Source organism: Schistocerca gregaria, chromosome 5 (assembly GCF_023897955.1).
Source record: "Schistocerca gregaria isolate iqSchGreg1 chromosome 5, iqSchGreg1.2, whole genome shotgun sequence".
Classification (NCBI taxonomy): domain Eukaryota; kingdom Metazoa; phylum Arthropoda; class Insecta; order Orthoptera; family Acrididae; genus Schistocerca; species Schistocerca gregaria.
The window spans coordinates 393,979,231-393,992,762 of NC_064924.1; positions in this window are offsets into that span (position 1 = coordinate 393,979,231).

The window sequence follows — 13,532 nt, forward strand, 5'->3', positions numbered from 1 at the left end:
TACTACTTCGAATGTCTGTTCATTCACTACACAGTGGTGCTGATAAGCGACGCTCGTCGTCACTATTATTCCTCAGTTTACTTTGGAGCCTAGTGTTACGTTTCTCACACGCCATTATTGTCACAATATTTCACAAGATAACACATAAAAGCACAATTTGAAGAGCAAAAATAAGAGAACAAATTAACATAGCACTGAAAATAATATCTAGTTAATTGCAAGCGAAGCTGCGAAATACTTGGTGCAAATCTACATGCATTCCACAACTGTTTTACTGTACAACAATGAAAGACTGCAACTACAAAGGAAATTCTCTCTATGATAATGCACTAGCAATAAACAAAGGCTACACTAACTACACAAACTACAAGAAAAAATCAGAAGATTCCAGTGAGGTACCCTGGCAGGGTCGCCATATGAAACGACCCCTTAGAAAAATTTATACAATACTGAGCTTAAACCGACACACAATATTTTTAGCGCAACGCAATCTGACTTTCAAAAATCCCTACGAAAGAATGGCCCTGACTAACATTAACCTATACGTTTCACAAATCACTTACCTCACAAAAATCTTCATTACTCATTACGCGCTGTTAGCATCCAGCTGCCTCTGCCCAACACTACAATGGCAGACAACAATGCAAACCAGCCACAGACTGCACACGGCACAGCCAGTGATTTTTATACAGAGCGCTACGTGGCGGCGGCGTTACCAATAAAAAAACCTAAGCAGCCTACTTACAGTAAGAAAAGGGGTTCGCCACTTTCAACTACCAAGTTTCAACTACTTTTCAAGGTCATCCAGTCCCTCGCATCCACATCCGAAAAACAGGTGTAACTGCGACCGGAACGGTCGCAGGGTTGTATTGACGGGAACGCGGCGAGACCAGCGGAGCAGCCCGCAAACAACAACACAACGGGTGAGGACGGACACGACCAACGGAGGATACACTCATGGCCCTGGCCCAGGTTCTCGCCATCTGCCACACACATTGGTCTCCGATAATGGTCCCCCAATTCACGGCGTCATCCTTCCACGACTTCCGTCAGGCCAAAGGTATCAAACATATCCGTAGCCCACCTTTCCACCCTTCGTCCAATGGCGTGGCGGAGACGCTTGTCCGCACTTTTAAACAACAGTTGACTAAGGCGGTCAACACATCTTGAACCACGTGTTCCACTGTGGCGCCCTCACTCTAAATGCGGGCGGGTCAGGAGGCGCGAGCCGCCACAACCTACGGCGCGTTGGTGCCGAGACCTCCATGGGTCTTCGACGTCCATGACGTCGGGAGTGGATTCAAATTCCGCGGCGCGCGGTACCAGTACAGGCACATAGATCGATAAATGTAGGAATGTCTTATTGTATTTGGTAGGTTAGCGAAGAAGGTAGATAATTGTTTCCACACAAAATATTTATTAACTTTTGCACATATAGGGTGTTACAAAAAGGTACGGCCAAACCAGAGGCATGCACAACGAATGTAGGAGTAAAGGACGAAATAATGATTATTGTAGAGCTATTTGAGATGGAAACCAGGGAAAGCGAATTCAATGAGGACAATGCGCAGTCGACAGAAGAAAATAAGTTACTAGTGGGCACACAACCCAACGTATATAATGAAGGAAGTTATGAAGCGATAATTAGAGCATTTAGATGCGATTATGTGGAAGTAGCGACGAAGAAGGAGAAGATAGACGAGCATGAGGAATAAGTAGAGGATGTTGAAGTAAGCGTAAATGAAGGAAGAAATAGAGAAGAGGAAATAAAAGGGAGAGAAGTAACACTCGAAGCTCATCCTACGGAAAGTTAGAATTCACAAGGGAAATTCCTGAAAAGACTCATGTGTGATTCAGTGGAGGATTCGTTGACACAAGAAGAAGAAGAACAGAACCAACGTTTTAAAATTCAACCAATTGTGAAGGCCATGGTAAAGCATATCCCAGTCAATATTGTAATTGATAGCGGAAGTGAACTGACTGCAATCTCAGAAATTTATTCATGCAGTGTAATGCCAATGACGAATTGCCAGTTTTGAAAACATGGAAGAATAAAGTAAGAGGTCCTTTTAGAAACAATGCTGCGGAAGTTACAAGACAAACAAGATTAACTCTTTCATTTCAAGGTCAAAAGATCGAAGCCAACTTCGTAATTATACCTAAACTAACTGTAGATTTGATTATAGGTTGCAGATTTTTTAATGAGAGACAAGCGATGATAGATATGAGTAAAGGTAGCGTAACATTCAGGAATGTCTCACTTTTCTTTGAGCAAAAGCTAAAACAAGAAGAAATACCCGTTATAAACAAACAATTAAGAATGTCGCGAGATAAAGAGGATGAAGAATTAGAATGATATGCACAAAAGGGGGAATCGCCTCAACTCATGTCTGAAGTCCATAAAGAAATGGTATTTTGGAACACAGTAAAAGAGGATTAGAGGGTATTTTACGAGATAAAGCAGAGGTATTTTTACCTAAGACTGACAGTACTAAACACTTTCAGTACAAGTTTGAAGTAAAACAGTACAAACCATGTATAGTGCCACCCTATACAATCCCATAAAGCTACAGGAATAAAGTATTCCAGGAGATATCTAAAATGTTAGATGACGATATTATTGAACCAGCTACCTCCACATATAACAGCCCACTCCATATTGTGCAAAAACGAGATGGGAGCATCAGGTTAGTGCTTGATTCCAAACAGATCAACACAATCGTAATCACTGAGAAAGATCGCCCAGAAAAATTAGAGGAATTGATACAAAACTTCCATGGTGCTAAGATATTTTCATGAATTGATTTACAAAGTAATTTCTGGCAAATAGAATTGGTCCCAGAATGTAGAAAACTTACAGCATTTATCGTATTCGGTAGATGTTACCAGTATAAACGAACAGGCAGGGCTAAGATCATATAGAACAATTGCATTTGCCAGTTGGGTACTCACAAAAAGCGAGAAAAACTATTCAGTCATGGAGTTGGAGGCATTGGCCAATGTATAGGGATTCCAACGTTTTTGATACTTCCTATTCGGAAGAAAAACAGAAGTATACACTGACCACAAAGCATTAGAATTTCTGTTATCCTCCAAACTAACTCATTGGAGGTTATCAAGTTGGATGTTAATACTACAAGAATTTGACTTCACTATTACACACATACAAGGACCAGCGAATGTATTAGCAGATGCTTTATCACGATGTCCACAGGGTGCATCCAATAACATAGGTTTGGAAGCAGCAGAAGACCAGTTTACAATGTAACATATGAAACAACTACCTTTCAAAAATTACATTACGACGAACGATCTGTGAAGGACATAGGCACTTTATGCCAATTATATGCAGGCAAAAGACACAACACTTGGGATATATACCCTAAAGATTTTCAAGAAGTAATAAATGAAATGCCACAAGGTACTACACTACTACCTCCAGTTACTGTGCTTAAAAATATTGAACCCCCAAATATAACAAGAGAAAATGTTAGATTTCCTATTGTACCACATAGACAGCACAAACAAGTCATAGCAACAGCACTCTCCAACATCAGAAAGGCAGCCATTAAAAGAAAAGAAAGAAGAGATAGAACAGCAATTAAAAGAACATTCTCAGTAGGCCAGAAAGTATTTGTAAAAACAAACCATCTCTCCAGCAAACAGAAACACAAAATACATAAGTTTTATGCTGCATACAAAGGACCTGCAATAATGAGCCGAATTACTCATGATGATGCTGTGGAACTAATGAACCCAAGAACAGGCAAAACCTTAGGACTTCACCATGTGACCCGTATCAAAATGTTTGAAGATTAATTTTATTACTGGTAAATAATCAGCACAATATTTCAAGATTATGTTGCACATAAGATAGTCAGGAGAAAGAAGAATGAAGAGAGAGGAAGGTGGGAAAAAGAAAGTAGTTTCAATAATAACAACAATAGTACCATAGATTAAGGTGAAGGTATAAAACGTAGACAGTCTAACAGCATGAAATACTAAAATGCTGTACACCACGACACTACACAAAAAGTAAAAAACGAATTTGAGGATTCTTGTAGAAATTAAGACTCAAAATATCTTAGAACTGTAAGATGGAAAGGACGCCGAAATTTGTAAAGCTTTTTAAGAAAGCATAAAATAATGTAGGTACTAGACATATGTTAGATGATTATATGTAAAACTTTTTGTAAGAACCATTGTAAAAACTCCAGCAACAAACAGATGCAACGACCCCAATTTGCAAAGCGAGAAGTATCAAGAAATAAAAGGACATAATTAGCAAGACAAGATTGCTACAAGGCAGAAGCATCGAGAGAAGGGAAAGGACAATGAGACCAACAGAGGGCCCTTCTTGTAGCGGAAGTTGGCAGTACATCTGTGAACCATAGGGTGGCGGAACCCTGCTGGGACAGAACACGAAACCACAGAATGAGTGTCTTGGGACGCCCCGACTCTGTGGAGCGAGCAAAAAACGGCCTGACGAGAAGACTGCTTGGGCAAGCCACCACTGGCAAAAAAATATGTGTAAAAGTCAAACTACTGCTCTTAAACAGGACGCTGAAGCAGGAAACTGAAAAAAACTTCCACAAAGTAAAAATGGCACCCCCAAACAATTTATCAGACTCTTACTAGGAGGAGAACTTCAAAGCAACTAGTTATCAATAAATATTTCCATATCCTCCCCAGGGAAGAACCAAGAATCAAGTAAGAAGCAGAGAAAAAGCAGGAAGAACAGAAGTTGAAGATTCGCAAGATTAAGACCCAGAAAGAAGATAGGTGAAGAATAGATGACATACCTTCCCAAATCCCTACCCTATTGTAAACTTGTAGTCTGCGAACTATTACAACGAAAAACGACCGTTTTCAGCGACACATAACGATGACTTTGACACATACAAAGCCAGTAAACCACGAGATTTAGCACTCGCAGCTCCATCCCATTATGGGACCTCCACAACAGCAACACACACTTGCAAAGCCAACAAGGTATGACGAACGAAGCTGTACATTAAATTCTTGCTCACATCCATCTCGCTCAAGTCCGTCACCTTCGTACAAAAACATTCGCCAACTTCATCCTTAAACATTCATAGGATTGTATGAAATCAAATTATGTGATGTACGAATTGTGCAAAAGACACGTGTGAAAAACTAAATAAGTTAAGCACACCAGGCAGTTAATAAACTATAAAATAACAGTCATCGACTATGGACATACGTAAAAAATAGACTGTCGATAAAAATAAGTCATTAGTTCTGAAATGGACAGTATACAAAGAACAAATGTAAGACATAATAAGCACTAAAACAATATGCCACTTATTTTCTCCACATAAAAATGAAATAATAACTATATTTTACTTATTTTCTCCTTACAAAAACAAAGAATAAAAAATTGTCTTGTTGGATGTTTTCCCTTTTCTTAACTTTTTACCATTTGTTAGGATAATACCTCAATACTTGCGTATGTATATTTCTTTGTCAAAGAAATTCTTGGAAATAATTCTTATTTGTTTATGTAACAATGTTGAAATGAGTGTCTAGAAACAAAAACATTTTACTTGTACATGATATTTAGAAAATGTGTTAATTACTACATTTATAAAAAAAATATGTCTAAGAAAATCGATGGGAAAGATTCCTCACATTTGATACCAAACTTATTAAAAAACTAAATTCACACTTCAATAAAGAAAGAAAATAATCAAAAATTAATAATAATAATCCTACTATAAAATATTCTTCTCTTCTCAATATAAATATATTTTTGAGAAGAATGTGGAAGAATATAAAAATATAAATTAGTAATACAAACTAGCATAGAACCAGAATGACGTGACTGAACAGTAGGCAACAAATGTTGGATAAAGGAATAATTTTTGACTGATTTAGACAACGATTCAATCATTGCCTAACTTCAGTGGTAAAATTAAGTTCCAGGGGTGGTGATATGTAATGTGTCAGGCAAATCCGACACCATATCCAGTAATATGTCACATAGCTCCGAATAAATCATGACATTAAATTAACCAAAGTAATACGAGTAACAAGTGAGCAAATGGAATACCACAGGCTAACACAAGAATGCCTAAATACATGTCATACCTTCCTGCCGTGAGACAGACGCAGTTCTGAGGGGAGAAACGAGAATAGAAGCCAAGGGCAGAACTGTGTTAAGCTAGAAGGCCCTACGATAAGGGACAGACACCCACGGGCTGGCTAACCGACATGACCACCCCCACCCCATGCTGAAAGCTAGAGCCCTCCAGAAGAACAGTATAGATCTTAAGATAACACTAAAAGGGCCACACCAGCCACAAGTTTAGCGTGAGACTTTTTCGCGTCTCTGTTACATTTTAAACGTTAACAACATTGCCCAACCACAAAAAGTAACCGACAGGACCACCCCCCAGCCCATGTTAAAAGATAGAGCCCTCCAGAAGAAGAGTATAGATCTTACGATAACATTAAAAGGGCCACACCAGCTGCAAGTTTCAGCGTGAGACATTTTCGCTTCTCTGTTACGTTGCAAACATTAAAAACATAGCCCCACCACGAAAAGTATAACGTTTCTCATTGGATGGACAGAAATTTTGTAGGTGGAGCTTAAGGTTAACATTGAGACCCTGATTGGTCAGATGAAAACACAGCCAGATTTTTTTAAACCAACTTTGGTAAACTGTAGTAAGGGGGAGTTGCTTCGGAGACGGCGAGATGCGTGGAGCTGTGCCGACCGCCGCTCCCTGAAGCTGTCTAACCACTGACAAGGTAATGAACGCACGCGATGCCGCATAGGCACGCATAAAGCACAAGTCTCGTCTGTTACATCCCCTTTTTACGTAATACTAGTTGATCGTCAATTAATGCTCTTGATGTTCACATTTGCCACTTGAAGTAAAAATCTGAAGCGCGATGGTTTTTCTCTTATATAATATTAAGAAGCCACATCAGCCACTGTAATTTACGTCAAGATAGATAAGTAATTATAGATAATTGAGGGTCATTTTAGCCCTTTTTGATAGTTTTCTCTTTTATGGAACTTAACTTAAATCTAGGTTATAGCTGTGATATGGCATAGGTCATCCTTCGATCCATTGTAGAACTTGGAAACCCACTCACGTTTTTGTTGAATGCAGTTGGTTTTTATCATCCTGTATCAAAATATTTCCTTTTATCAACAGTGCAATTTATAAACAATGTTGTGTGAGCAGAATAAAATTTCCAATGGTAAACATAACTGCTTTTTCGACGTTATTTTACCAGCTAACTAAAAATAGGAAAGCCTTGAACCCCTCCCACTAAATTTAGTTAGTATTAAGATTCTTTTACAAAGAGTGCAGTGGAGCTGACGCTGAAATCATTAAGTATTTGGTTATATTATCGCTAGTCTCACTGAACTCTTCTGAACTTTGCATGTCATGTGTGGTCTGGCGTCTCCTTACCAGCAACAGGTCCCAGGTTCAAACTAGTCCATTGTCCTAAAAACCAAGCTCAGAGCGTCGTTGCGCGAAAGTGGCAGGGGGACACGACATACAACAATAGACACCACGCAGAATGTTAGACGGGTACACTTCTGCGAATGGTTCATGCAACAATTTGTCAATCGTCATTTCAGTGCAAATGTTCTCTTTCCGTATGAGGCTTCATTCCAACGTGATCAAATTGTAAATTTTCACAAACAACATGTGTGGGCTGACGAGAATCCGCATGCAATTGTGCAATCACGTCATCGACACAGATTTTCCTTGAATGTAAGGGCAGGCGCTGATGGTGATGTCTTGATTGGACCCCATGTTCTTCCACCTACGCTCAATGGAGTATGTAATCATGATTTCATACGGGATACTTTACCTGTGCTGCTAGAACATGTGCCTTTACAAGTACGACACCACATGTGGTTCATGCACGATGGAGCTTCTGCACATTTCAGTCGAGGTGTTCGTACGCTTCTCAACAACAGATTCGGTGACCGATGGATTGGTAGAGACGGACCAATTCCATGGCCTCCACGCTCTCCTGACTTCAACCCTCTTGACTTTCATTTATGGGGGAATTTGAAAGCTCATGTCTACGCAACCCCTGTACCAAATGTAGAGACTCTTCGTGCTCGTATTGTGGACGGCTGTGATACAATACGCCATTCTCCAGTGCTGCATCAGCGCGTCAGGGATTCCATGCGACGGAGGGTGGATGCATGTATCCTCGCTAACGGAGGACATTTTGAACATTTCCTGCAACAAAGTGTTTGAAGTCACGCTGGTACGTTCTGTTGCTGTGTATTTCCATTCCATGATTAATGTGATTTGAAGAGAAGTAATAAAATGAGCTCTAACATGGAAAGTAAGCGTTTCCGGACACATGTCCACATAACATATTTTCTTTGTTTGTGTGTGAGGAATGTTTCCTGAAAGTTTGGCCGTACCTTTTTGTAACGCCCTGTATATTTACACACAGCTGTTTGTTAGTTGTAGTTTTAACAATGGCCAATTAAACTTTTATCTTATAATTTTAATCCACATCTGAATCATCTATTTCTTTCTCCAACCAGTAATTTGACAAATACAGAGAAGGTATATCCTCGAATTCTAATACATATTTAATTTTCTTCCTGTAAAAGACTTGCTTTGTGACTAACTATTAGCTCTGTTTCCTCCTGCGGTTCTTCTAGGCGAGAACATTCGGAGATTTTAATTTTTCCTCGTATCTCCTCCATGACGCTATTGTTAAAGCGTTCCACGTTTTCTTGTGTGTATGTCGGTAGCTCTTCTGCTCAACATTCTTGCGGGATTTCTGTATAGAACTTTAAGTTAACAACTGTTTCAAACGAATTGCCATTAAATGTAGTTATTCCAACAGTTTTAAACTCGGCAAGTGGCTCTTCTGTTGCTAAGTTGACAACATCCAGCTCGCCACACTTAGATAGAATATAACCATCCATTTTAAGCCGATCCAAATGTGAATAAAGCTTAAAAACACACTTCTCGTGTATCCCTTAATATAGTAAACGTTCTCGATCCCGCCGATTTAGGCCAGTAGAGCAACACGTGACCAATTTCCATGGCTGTTTACTGTAAATGCGTATATTTTGTATGCCCCCCTCGTAGTCAGGTTTTTTCATACAGTATGCTTAAATCCGCATGTAAACCTGGCCTGCACACTGGCAGTAGCTTCTTCCTATTCCAATTGCAGCTTATAATTTTCCCTTATGGCAGTTGTCTACTCCAGTCTCCTTTTCTTTACTTCGAGTTCCTCCATACACTTAATACATTAACTGCACTTAAAGGAGTAATTTATTTCATGGGGAACGGCTCAAGTCTGTTTGATACATTGGCCTCTTTCTTAAGACTTGGGGTATGACATTATTTGTAGGAACCAGTCCCAATTAAGCGATATCTATATCGGTATTGTGGAGAACAGTGTTCTCCTGTTTTAACGTATCACTTCTGCGTAGTATTTATATTGTCTCTGTTGGAGTCAGAGTTGAGGACCTCCACGTAGTTTACAGATAATTAAAACTGTATGCAGACAGAGCATAATTTATAAGCTTTTCTCTGTCTTGAGAGTCCGGCAGAGTTACTTGCACACCAATTAATTTTTGGGTGTTCTTATTACCGCAGTAGACAAATTGGAGAACGTTGTTAAACACCACACAGCAATTCTTCTGTAAACTATTAGTTAGCTAACACCACATGGATGCAATTGTCACAGAGTAAAGTGGACCACATTGTAAATATTGATTGTTGGGGTCTAATACACTGAAACAGCTTTGCACTGGGTCGAACACACGATCCATTCTATAGTTGTGGCCTCCTGCCTGGGGATACCTCCCGTTGTTAATGTAGCCTCGTGACAGAAATACCAGCACCGTAGTTACCAGAGCGACGAAATAGTGAAAGAACCGTAGCCGCGGAGGCAAGTCCGTAGATGATAAGACCTACACGCGTTCTAAGTGACACGGCTAGTGGCAATTGTCGCGGAAAATTTCCACGTGGTCATCTGACTTACCCCACGCTGCTGGGCCATCTGCCTTGTGTTGATACCGGGGTCACTGCCGACGATCTTTTATGTCCTCTGAGTGAGTACCTTCTCTGAAACGCATTTCCGGTCATATGTGCGTACATATTTCTTATTTGATTCTTGTCTTCTCGGGGGTCGTCTCCCGTGGTTTGTCCCAATGCAGTAAAAACACCCTGTACTGCCAAATTCTTTAAATAGTGGAAGTCATGAAAGCTGTTGGGGGAGAAGTGGTAGCAGGTAAGTATAGAATGAACCAAAAAGGGTAAGATCATCCTCAATTGTGCAATACAAGAAAATTATTTGTTTCGAGTGAGGGTGTATTTGTGCTTACCGGTATTTTGTCCAACATTGGTGAGGTATGTGATATTCCACACAAAGGCCTCGTGAGGATCCTCTTTTCTCATACGACGTATTATTTGGTTGATTCTTACACTTTGGGTGAGATTACTGTTCAGCGTCCGCCAGAGGTGGGCATCTTCATGAAACAGTTTCACTGAATCAGAAAATTTGGAATGTCAACTGGAGCGGATGTGTGTGTGAAGGGAGCAGGAAAGGTGTGACTTATTGGCAGTCGCACGGAACGGCTGACGCTCTCTACTGCAGCATCTGGGTGTTGTGTGTATGTGTCACTTAGTATCGTAAGTGACTGTATGGTAGGGAATGCGAGCTCTTCCTGGTGGAACCAGTAGGACAGACATGTGGAACGGCGTGAGCGCTAAGAATGTTTGCACTTAAGCGGAGCGTTGGGAGCCTCCATTGGGCATAACTGGCATCTACATCTACATTTATACTATGCAAGCCACCCAACGGTGTGTGGCGGAGGGCACTTTACGTGCCACTGTTATTACCTCACTTTCCTGTTTCAGTCGGGTATGGTTCGCGGGTAGAACGACTGTCTAAAAGCCTCCGTGCGCGCTCTAATGTCTCTAATTTTACATTCGTGATCTCCTCGGGAGGTATAAGTAGGGGGAAGCAATATATTCGATACCTCATACAGAAACGCACCCTCTCATGTCCGGCGTCGTGTGCCATACCGAAGCTTCATATACTAAAGTGGACTTAACTTCACTCAACATTTTCATGATACGGTATGTGAAGCGTAAATGGCATTTAATGGGAGTATGTAGGGCAGTGCAGATTGTGTATACTTCCGATATGGATGCCACCTTGTTAGACTAGAATAATTACCAATTACTTGTGACTGTTTCATGACTGTCCATTTGGCTTGCTCTTGCAATGGCGGACAGCTAGTGGGATTTGGTATCTCGTTTGAGAGTACTGTTCGTGGGTGTCTGTAAGCTTGTTGCTAAAGTATTTGTTTCAGAAAAATTCTGCACTTAAGGGAGAAAATGATTCTGTTGATGTGTGTAAGGGGTATGGCCATTGTCTCGACTTCTTTGTGGTGCGAATAGGCGGAAGTAATAGGCTCCGACCTGCAAACCTTCCGAATACGGAGTAATTTCTGTTAGATGGATTGGACTGATACTATTGAATTGTTATTGATATTGCTAATATTTTCGTGTATTAAAATTTAAGTATTGTGTTCTTGATTCTTTAGGAAGGTTTGAGTTTTAATGAAGATTGTGTATTTTTAAGGCACTGGTCAGCATTTATTGTATCTTAATCGTATTACTTGTGTATGGAAAAAACTATGATTTATGGTAAACTGCTGATCACAAATTTTCGTTTCTTATATTTCAGCAGTGTTCCTTTTTTTTTAAAAAAAAAGAAAAGACTCCTGGTAAACTGAAAACTATGAAGGTCTCATTTGTTAAATTTGGGCAGAGTTTTTCGTCTTCTGGTAAATTTATAAAAATATAGCTTGTTATTTTACAACGGTTGCTGTATTTCAAGGAATAAAAGAAATTTTTAGTGTTTTATTTTTGATAAAGTTTAGGAACGTTCGTTGTGTGTCTGTCCTTTTACCTAAGCGGCCACTGCCAGTAGGGTGTAATCGTAGTTTCACCACAAGCGTTACCGCAGACTGAGTATTATGTTAATACAGCTACACCTGCTTAAGTCAACTCCAACGGTCAAAATTAATTTTTGCCCAATGAAATGTATGGTGAGTTATTACTGTTATTGTGTCGCACACGAGCTTAGCGCAATGAATCTCTTGGAATTCATCAACCGCGCCCACTGGACGCAGACGGGTTTAGTCGTGTGTGTTTGGAGGTAATCGGCAGTACGAGGTCTGCTAAAAATGTTTCAGAACATTGTCCAAGAGAATTTTTCCAAATTTACCTTTTTCATATTGTGCGCGGTCTCCTTCAAATTCTCTCCTCCACCATTCATACACCGCTCCCAATGCCGTTTCCACTTGCGGAAGCAGTTTTGATACCCCCGAAGCTGGATTATCTGTCGTTTCAAATCTTCGTCCTTTCGACAGGATTTTGAACTCTGGAAATAAAAAAAGTTCACTGGGGCCACATATCTTGAGTACGGAGGGTAAGGCAGCACAGTGATTTCGTTTTCTGTGCAACAGTTACGCACCAACAGGGATGAATGTGCGGGTGCGTTACAGTGATGCAAGAGCCATGAATTGTCTAAGTACATTTCAGACCGTCTCCTTCTCACATTTTCTCGCAGGCGTCCAACATTTCTCGATTAACGGTTTGTCCCTGTGGCACGAATTCATGATGAACTATTGAACTATTCCTCCACCTGCTTGTGGGGCAGACCTGTCGGCAGCGCGATGCATTCGAAGATGCTGTTTCAGGGTTTCATGACATGACCCAACAGAAATGTTACGTTCTTCTACAATCTATCAGACAGTCAGACTTCGACTGGCACGCACAATTTCGTTGACGTTCCTGAGATGAGCGTCGTAGGTAGAGGTCGAAGGGCGTTCTGAACGAGGGTCATCTTTAACTTCCATCCGACAATTTTTAAACCGTATGAACCTTTCGTAACACCGAGTAGGCTTAAGTACTCTTGACTGTAGGCTTCCTGCGTTATTTGGAGTAAAGATTTTTTTGAATTTCACCCAAAATTTAATGCAGACCCTTTCCTTCTCTAACACTGCCATCTCGAAACGCAAACTGTGCGACAAAATGTTCTATTCAATAAAACACTGAGCGATAACTAACTGACATACAACAATTAAACTTACGACAGTTACACATTAAACACAGATCTGTGCAGGGATGCCCAGAGCGAAATTGCGGATATTCCAAAATTTTCTGAACAGACTTTGTATATTCGACGTCGACTCCTGTCGTCAACATTTCGTTGCGTAGGGCAGTTCAGACGTCTCGGCGGTTGTCCCAGAGGTGATGCACTCCACACGATATGTTGACACGAGGAACTGTACAACTACATTTCTTGATCAACCAATAACATGCATAGTCATTTACTGTAGTCCTATTGTAGTCAGAAATATTCTAATATGCTGCACTCTACGATGGGAAACAGGGATATTCGAAAAGGTTCTGAGATACCGAAGTTAATGTGGACATTAAAAGTATGTTATGAATAGTAGAAACGAGGTCTTTTTGCTATTTTCTCCA